Source organism: Nyctereutes procyonoides, unplaced genomic scaffold, assembly GCF_905146905.1.
Source record: "Nyctereutes procyonoides isolate TBG_1078 unplaced genomic scaffold, NYPRO_anot_genome, whole genome shotgun sequence".
Lineage (NCBI taxonomy): Eukaryota > Metazoa > Chordata > Mammalia > Carnivora > Canidae > Nyctereutes > Nyctereutes procyonoides.
The window spans coordinates 41,657,203-41,667,246 of record NW_026575139.1 but is presented as its reverse complement, the minus strand read 5'-3'; positions in this window follow the sequence as shown (position 1 = coordinate 41,667,246).

Sequence of the window (10,044 nt, the reverse complement as noted above, 5' to 3'; positions counted from 1 at the left end):
AGCCCAAGACCAAGTTCCCAGAAAAGATAGCCCAGTAGCAGGGTGTCTCCTCTGCCCTTGGGTGGGCAGTGTGAGATTTAGCGGGGGAGATTCTGGAACAGGAGTCAAACGGCAGTAGCTATGGTGACATTACCGAAAACCAGTTTTCTCTAGTGCAATTCTAGAGCAGCACACATGGAGGATCCAGCCTTTCACAATCAAGCAGACTCCAGGGAGGCCCCTGAAGGCCTATACTCTGTGTTAGGGTGTCACTTGGTGGCAAGTGGCAGAAACCAGTTCCAGCAAGCCTAAGAAGAAAACAGAAATTTTAAAAGCTAGAGGGTGGAGGAGTGGTGGCAAGAGTGACACATAAAATCCAAATGCAGAAAAAAGACTAGGCCTCTGAAAAAGCCCAGAACCAGGAGTTTAAATACTTCAGATCTCTCATGTGTCTTGTCTCACAGCCACACATACCAAGTGACTGATGATCTCTCAGGGGCCCAAATCCCAGCTCCCAGGTGAGAGAATCCAAGTGCTCAGCTTATTTCAATAGTTCCCTCCTGATTCTATCAACTCCAGCTGAGGTGAGAGGTCATGAGGTACTAAGGTAACTGTTGGGAGCCACCCTGTGAGGATGGTAAGAAGAGGGCTTCTGGGGCAGGAGATGTCCACTCTGTGCCAGAGGGCTTCTGGCACTTGTCTCTGTTGCCACTCTCTGTGTCGTTCAGCTTGGTGTCCCCTTTCCTCACATCTTTTTTTTTTTTAAAGGATTTATTTATTTGAGAGAGTCTTAAGCAGACTCCATGCTCAGCGCAGAGTCCAACTTGAGGCTCAGTCTCACACTTTGAGATCATGACCTGAGCTGAAACCAAGAGAGGGACGCTTAACCGTCTGTGCCATCCAGGTGCTCCTTTCCTCACATTTTTTCATGGCTGCCCCTCCTCATTATTTAGGTCTCAGCCTAAATATGACCTCCTTGGAGGAATGTTTCCTGACCACACTAGCTAAAATAATAATTATCCTCTCTCCACTCCTTCCCCTTCTCTCCCAGTTGTAGGCTGAGTTGTGTTCCCCCAATCTCTGTATGTTGAAGTCCTAACCCTCAGTACCTCAGAATGACTATAGTTGGAGGTAGCATCTTAAAAGAGGTAATTAAGGGGCGCCTGGATGGCCCAGTGGATTAAGTGTCTGCCTTCATGACAGAAGGCAGATCTCAGAGTCCTGTGATTGAGCCCTTCAGCAGACTTGCTGCTCAGAGGGGAGTCTACTTCTCCCACTCCCTGCCCCTCCCCCCTTGTCATAGTTCTCTCTCACTCTTTCTCAAAATAAATAAAATTATTTAAAGAGAGAATTACATTAAAATTAGGTCATTAAGGTGGGCCTTAATCCAATATGAGTGGTATCCTTATAAAAAGAGGAAATCTGGGGATGTCTGGGTGGCTCAGCGGTTGAGCATCTGCCTTTGGCTGAGGTTGTGATCCCGCATCAGGCTCCTGCATGGGGCCCGCTTCTACCTCTGCCTGTGTCTCTGCCTCTCTCTCTGTGTGTCTCTCATGAATAAATAAATAAAATCTTAAAAAAAAGAGGAAATCTGGACAAAGATGTGTACAGAGGACATGTGAGGACGCGTGAGGACACAGGGAGGAGATGGCCATCTGGAAGCCAAGGAGTCTTCTTTCTTCAGAAGAAACCAACCCTGCTGACAACTTGATCTCAGACTCCCAGGCTCTAAAACTGAGAAGATGAGTCTATTGTTTGAGCCTCCCTGTCCTGGAGAGATGCCTCTTATAGAGTTCTTGCTTTTGTATCATGGTCCTAATAAAATCTCTGCATCTGTAGAAATCAGCCAGCCTACTGCTGGAGGAATAATACTGGGCTTTTTCCTATTCAAAACAGCGCAGTGATCTGCACATAGGAGCTACTCAATAATATTTTTGATTATTAGATTGCTTTTTACACTTATCTTGGAAGGGTTTATATAGGCTTTAGGTAGGGTACTAATGAGCCCTTTTTACTACATAGGTAGAAATGATAGATTCCTGGGCACATCCTGATCATAGCAAAATACTTTTGTTAGCTTTAAGGGGCATGACATTGGCATCAAAAGGGGGTGCATAGGGATGTGTGAATAAGGAAGTGAGGCCAAAAAATGTCTGATCTCATGATTAGGTCTAAGTCTGCTAAGTAGCAAGGGCATGAGCTTTATCAATCTCTGAAATGACTCAAGATTACCAGAAAGAAAGGCAAGAGGGTGACTCATCCCTGGTCTCCATAACAACCCATTTGGCTACCCTTTTTCTTAGTACCAGCAGCTAACCCCCTAAGGGAAGCGATGCCTTGCCAGTCCATGTGGCCTCATGACTCAAAGTCTTAAGATTTAAGTGTTTACTCATTTTCTTAAGAGACAAAGACCATTCCTGTGGGTAACTCCTTTCTAATATCCATAGGTTAGTCATTTACTATGGATGACCCATTCAATTGGTTGCCAGGTTCCTCTTCAGAGAAGGGATTATATTTTTATAACTAATTTCTACCCCCACAGTGATTCATCCCCAGCACACAGTAACTTCTATGTGCAAGCCTAGAGGAGACAATGATGCAAGAACGGTGCCAGCCACTAAAGCACTTTCAGATTTATCCTAGAGGATACCAAGACACCGTCTCAACTCCAACAAATGAGTCCTTCATGTGGACTTTTTCCTCCTATGGTGGAAAACTGGATGAAATAATTTATCTTTACACAAGTCATTAATTGGTTGGTTACTTTAAGGAGTGAAGGAATTATTTAGGAGCCAGGTTATACCTGGTTTTCTCCTTAGTTTACACAAGCCAGGCCCTGCAAGGATTCTTTGGTCAGTGTTTTTCTAGATGAATTGTGAAAGCCATGACTTCTGGATTCTCTTCCTAGACACGGACGAGCTTAGATAGGCAAATTACTTTCCCTGACAATAAAAATGAGACAATAATACTTATCTATATCTTCCAAGAGAAAGATACAACAAAGTTAAAAGGAGAATATACATAATTTGAATTTCTTTTGCAAAATGTATTTAAAATAACTCTTCAAATTTTGCAGATTTCCAGAGCAGATTTCGGGGACAGACATTAGGGTTCTCAGTAGGGAGAACCACTAGCACTGTCACTGGGAGTTCCCTCAAGGAGATAGCAGACATTTCTCAAGGGATGGAGCATTTACTGAAGCTGACCAGGCTGGTGCACTAGTTTTGTTAGAAGAAGCACAGAGCAAGAGAGACGCTGCTCATGTAAGGACTATGGGGAACTTATAAATAGTTCCTCAGTGGGACAAAGGAGGCCTGGCTAGAACTGGCCAATGGTGGCTGTGATGTAATTTGGTGATACAATCACACATGTTCCATTTTGGGCACTGACTTCATTTAGTCAACCAAAGTAGAAAATTGGAAATGTGGTATTGTGTAGAATCCCATGAATACAATGTGATTGAAGGGTGGAAATTAATGAAAAGTCCAATTTACATTTTCACAAAAAAGTATGGATACAGATACATAGATACATTTAGATATATGGTATATCTATCTATCTATAAAGAACTCTAAAAAGAATTTATTCTTAAATGTTTTAAATCCATGTTTTTAAAATTTATGATTCAGAATGGGTTGCAGTGTTCTTATGAACTTGGAAATTATATAAACTGACCCAAGTAGCCTTACAGTGTGTGCTACTTGGAATCCTATGATGTCTGAGAACAATGGACATGTGATGTATATAAAGCTGTATTGCTACAAAGAAAATTGGTAGAAGCACACATTTAAACTTGGAGTTTAACTTGGACCATCGCTCCTGGGTCTCTCTCCCCCATTTACCCAACCCTGACTACGAGGGCCCCCTAGCTCTTCCTCCTTGATCACAAGACTCACTCCAATTTAGCATCCTTGCACAGGTAGTTCCCTATGTCTGGAATTATCTTCTGTCATTATCTACTAACTCACTCACTTTTTTCAAGTCTTTGCTCAGATGTTACCTTATCCAAGTCTACTATTTAAATTGCAACTTGAGCTTTCCCTAGTCCTTCATGCTGCTGATCCCCCCTTCACTCTACTCTAATTTTTCTTTTTTTCATAGTATTTATTAATTTCCAGCATGCTACACAATTTGCTTATTCCTTAGATCTACTATTTATTGTTGGTTCTCTGGGCCATTCTTTCATTTCCTCCCTAATTGCAATGTTATTTGCTGTATGCCATGTGATTCACTGATGGACCCAAGTGGCATATAGTAGGCACACAATATTTGCTAAGTGAATAAATTCAAAGTGTGGGCTGTAGACAAAAAGCCTCTGGCTGTTTTATTTTATCATTTTCAATGCTGCTTCCCCTAGTTCACTATCTAATGTCTCTTAAAAATGATTTTTAAAAATTTAAGAGTGAAAGATTCAATTAATAAGTTGCTATGTTTGTAAAATACAAAAGGAAATTATATCTATTCCCCAGGGAACTGATTAAGGATTGACCACTTATTTTGGATAAATAGACCTAGTCTGAAAGCAAGTTCATTATGAAGTAGTTATCAGTTTCCTTTGCAAAATGTATTTAAAGAGTTATTTTATCGTAATGATCCTTTCCAACTTCAAAATCTCTCAACTTCTGGTGACCTGTTCTTGGTAGTGGGTTTTTTTTTCTTCCTTCCATAACTCTCTCCCTTACCCCTCTCTTTCTTCTTTTCCTTCTCTCTCTCTTTCTTTTTCTTTTTTCCTTCTTTCCTTCTTTCTTTCTGTTGTGTTCTTTGCCTCAATCTATTGAATGGTAAATATACCATTTCCAAACACTTGTTTCTCAGACCCTGATGTACTTTCCACTTGATCTATGTTGTGATCTTAGTCATATTTAGTGTTCTGTGCCTGAGCTTTCTCATCTGTAAAATGGGGGCAAATTACTAAAAAAAAAAAAAAATCAAATCAGTAATAAAAAAAACTCCCAACAAATAAAAGTCCAGGACCAAATGGCTTCACAGGCAAATTCTACCAAACATTTATTATTTTTTTTAAAGATTTTATTTATAGGGGGCGGGTGAAGATGGCAGAAGAGTAGGTCCCCAAGTCACCTGTCCCCACCAACTTACCTAAGGATTTTATTTACTTATTCATGAGAGACAGAGAGAGAGAGAGAGAGAGAGAGAGAGAGGCAGAGACACAGACAGAGGAGAAGCAGGCTCTATCCAGGAAGCCCGATATAGGACTTGATCCTGGGACTCCAGGATCATGCCCTGGGCCAAAGGCAGGCACCAAACCGCTGAGCCACCCAGAGTTCCCTCTACCAAACATTTAAAGAAGAGTTAGTACTGGGGTACCTAACTGGCTCGGTAAAACATGCAACTCCTGATTTCAGGGTTATGAGTTCAAGCCCCATGTTGGGCATAGAGTCTACCTTAAAAAAAAAAAAAAGAGTTAATACCTAGTCTTCTCGAACTATTCCAAAAAGTAGAAAAGGAAGGAAAACTTCCAAATTCATTCTATGAGGTCAGCTTTACCCTGATGCCAAAACCAAATAAAGACATCACAAAAAAAGAGAATTCCAGGCCAATATCCCTGATGAATATGGATGCAAAAATCCTCACAAAATACTAGAGAACTGAATCCAACAATACAGTAAAAAAATCATTCATCACAATCAAGGATTTATTTCTGGGTTGCAAGGGAGATTCAATGTCATGAATGAATCAATCAACGTGATACATCACATCAATAAGAGAAAGCACAAGAGTCATCTAATCTTTTCAATAGATGCAAAGAAAGTATTTCACAAAGTACAACATCCATTCATGATTAAAAAAAACCCTCGATAAAGTAGGTTTAGAAGGAACATACCTCAACATACTAAAGGCATATCTGAACAAACCCAGAGCTAACATCATCTTCAATGGGGAAAAACTGAGAGCCTTTTCCCTAATGTCAGGAACAAGACAAGGATGTCCGCTCTTAACACTTTTATTCAACATTGTACTGGAAGTCCTAGCCACAACAATCAGACAACAAAAAGAAATAAAAGTCATCTAAATCAGTAAGGAAGAAGTAAAATTTTCACTATTTGCAAATGAAATGATACCATATATAGAAAACCTGAAAGACTCCACCAAATAACTGCTAGAATTTTTTTAAAAGATTTTATTTATTTATTCATGAGAGACACACAGAGAGAGAGAGGCAGAGACACAGGCAGAGGGAGAAGCAGGCTCCATGCAGGGAGCCTGACGTGGGACTCGATCCCAGGTCTCCAGGATCAGGCCCTGGACTGAAGGCGGCACCAAACCGCTGAGCCACCTGGGCTGCCCAGAACTGCTAGAATTAATAAACATATTCAGTAAAGTCTCAGGATACAAAATCAATCTACAGAAATCTGTTGCATTTCTGTAACCAATAATGAAGCAGCAAAAAGAGAAATTAAAAAAAATCCTATTTATAATTGCACCAAAAATAATAAGATACCTAAGAATAAACCTAATCAAAGTAGTGAAAGACCTGTACTCTGAAAACTATAAAACACTTAGAAAAGAAATTGAAGATGATACAAAGAAATGGAAAGATATTTCATGCTCACTGAGTGGAAAAGCAAATATTGCTAAAATGTGTATACTACCCAAAGCAATCTATGCACTTAATGTAATCCCTATCATAGAGCTAGAACAAACAATCCTAAAGTTTGTATGGAGTCACAAAAAAACCCAAAGAGCTAAAGCAAACTTGAAAAACCAAAACAAAGGTGAAGGCATTACAATCCTAATCTTTTTTTTCTATTTTTTATTTATTTATTTTTTTACAATCCTAATCTTTAAGTTTTTTTTTTTTAAGATTTTATTTATTTATTCATGAGAGACACAGAGAGAGGCAGAGACAGAGGCAGAGGGAGAAGCGGGCTCCATGCAGGGAGCCCAACACAGGACTCTAGGATCACACCTTGGGCTGAAGGCCAACGCTCAACCTAATCTTTAAGTTATGTTACAAAGCTAAAGGGATCAAAACAGTATGGTACTGGCACAAAAACAGACACATAGATTAATGAAATAGAATAGAAAACAGAAAAAAAAAACCCTTGCAATTATATGGTCAATTAATCTTCGACAAAGCAGGAAAGAATATCCAATGGGAAAGAGAATAGCACTTTAACAAACGACATTGGGAAAACCGACAGCAACATACAAAAGAATGAAACGGGACCACGTTCTTACACCATATACCAAAATAAACTCAAAATGGATTAAAGTCCTAAGTGTGAGACTTGAAACCATAAAGCTCCTAGAAGAGAACACAGGCAGTAACTTCTTTGAATTGGTTGTAGTAACTTCTTTATATATATGTCTTCTGAGGAAATTGAAGCAAAAGCAAAAATAAACTATTGAGACTAATCAAAATAAAAAGCTTCTGCACAGCCAAAAAAATTAACAAAACTAAAAGGCAACCTACAGAATGGGAGAAGTTATGTCCAAATGACATATCCAATATAGAGTTAATATTCAAAATATATAAAGAATTTATAAAATTCAATGCCCAAAAACAAATAATCCCATTAAAAAATGGGCAGAAGAATGAATAGACATTTTTCCAAAGAAGACATACAAATGGCTAAGAGACACATGAAAAGATGTTCGTCATTTATCAGGGAAATGCAAATCAAAACTACAATGTGATTTCACCTCACATCTGTCAGAATGGCTAAAATAAAAACCACAAGAAATAATAGGTATTGGTGAGGATTTGGAGAAAACGGGAACTGTCTTGCTTTATTGGTGGGAATACAAACTGGTGTGGCCACTCTGAAACACGGTGTAGAGGTTCCCCAAAAAGCTAAAATAACAATCACACTACTGGCTAGTTACCCAAAGAATACAAAAACACAGGGATGCCTGGGTGGCTCAGAGGTTGAGCGTCTGCCTTCGGCTCAGGGTGTGATCCTGGAGTCCAGGTATCGAGTCCCTTATTGGGCTCCCTGCATGGAGCCTGCTTCTCCCTCTGCTTGTGTCTCTACCTTCTCTCTGTGTGTGTCTCTCATGAATAAATAAATAAAATCTTAAAAAAAAATACAAAAACACAAATTAAAAGGGATACATGCACCCCAATGTTTATAGCAGCACTATTTACAATAGCCAAGATATGGCTGATGAATGGATAAAGAAGATGTGGTATACATACACAGTGGAATATTCAGCCATAAAAAAGCATGAAATCTTGCTATTGCAATGACATGCATGGAGCTAGATGGTATCATATTAAGTGAAATAAGTCAGTCAAATACCATATGACAAATACCATATGAATTCCACTCATATGTGGAATTGAAGAAAAAAACCCAAATGAACAAAGGGAAAAAAAAGAGAGACAAACCATGAAACACACTTTAACTATACAGAACAATCTGATGGTTACCAGAGGAAGGTGGGTGGGGAAAGGGTAAAATAGAGGATAGAGATTAAAGAGTACACTTGTTGTGCTGAGCACAGGGTGATTAAAAAGAAAACTTGGAAAAAAAATAAAATGGAGGTAAAAATACCTTCCTCCATATGTATACCAAGCTTAGTACAAGGCACATGATAAGTGCTTAATGAATATTAGCTCTTATTATTCCTAACATTTTTTTGATATACGTATATACTATGAAATGTTCACCACAGTAAAATTAGTTAACATTCACCACCACACACTACCATTTTTTTTTGTGTGTGAGAACATTTAAGGCTACTCTCTGTCAAATATATGATATAGTATTGTTAATAATAGTCATCATGCTGTACATTAGGTTCCCAGAACTTATTTACCCTATAACTGAACATTTTTATCCTTTGACCAACATCTCCCCATTTTCTCTCAGATCCCCAGGCTCTGGTAGACATCATTCTACTCTGTTTCTATGAGTTCTTTTAGATTCCATATGATATTTGTCTTTCTCTGCCTGACTTATTTCACTTACCATAATACCCTGAAGGTACATCCATGTTGTTGCAAATAGCAGGATATCCTTCTTTCTCATGGCCTGGATTTTCCTCTGCGTGTGTGACATTTTTTTTTTAAATCCATTCATCCATCAACAGACACTTAGGTTGTTTCCATGTCTTGGCTATTGTGAACAATGCTGCAATAGACACAGGGATGCAGATATGTCTTCAAGATGTGATTTCATTTCCTTTGAATATATACCAAGAAGTAGGATTGCTAAGTCATATGGTAGTTCTATTTTTACTTTCTTGAGGAACCTCCATATCATTTTCCATAATGGCTATACCAATTTACATTCTCACCAACAGTACACAAAGGATTCCCTTGTTCACATCCTTGCCGACACCTCTTGTCTTTTTGATGATGGCCATTCTAACAGATGTGAAGTGATATCTTACTTTGGTTTGGAGTTGCATATCCCTGATGATTAGTGATGTTGAATGCCTTTTCTTTTTAAAAATATTTTATTTATTTATTTATTCGAGAGAGAGAGAGATAGATAGAGATAGAGATAGAGATAGGGAGAAAGAGAGAGAGAGAGAGAGAGAGAGAGAGAGAGAGGCAGAGACACAGGCAGAGGGAGAAGCAGGCTCCATGCAAGGAGCGCCACGCGGACCGATCCGGCTCCGGGATAACGCCCTGGGCTGAAGGCGGCGCTAAACCACTGAGCCACCCGGGCTGCCCTGAATGTCTTTTCATTACCTGTTGGTCATATGTCTTCTTTGGGAAAATGTCTATTCAGGTCTTTTGCCCATTGGTTAGATAAGATTATTTGGGGTTTTTTGCTATTAAGTTCTATGAGTTCCTTATATATTTTGGAGATTAAGCTCTTTTATCAGATACATAGTTCACAAATAGCTTCTCCCATTCCATAGGCTGTTTTTTAATTTGTTGATTATTTGTTTTGCCATGCAGCTTTTTAGTTTGATGTAGTCTCACTTGTTTATTTTTGTCTCCGGTGCTTGTACTTTGGAGTCATATCTGAAAAATTATTGCCAAGACCAATATCAAGGAGCTTTCGCCCTGTTTTCCTCTAGGAGTTTTATGTTTTGAGGTCTTACAATTAAGCCTTTGATGCACTGTGAGTTAATTTTTGTGAGTGG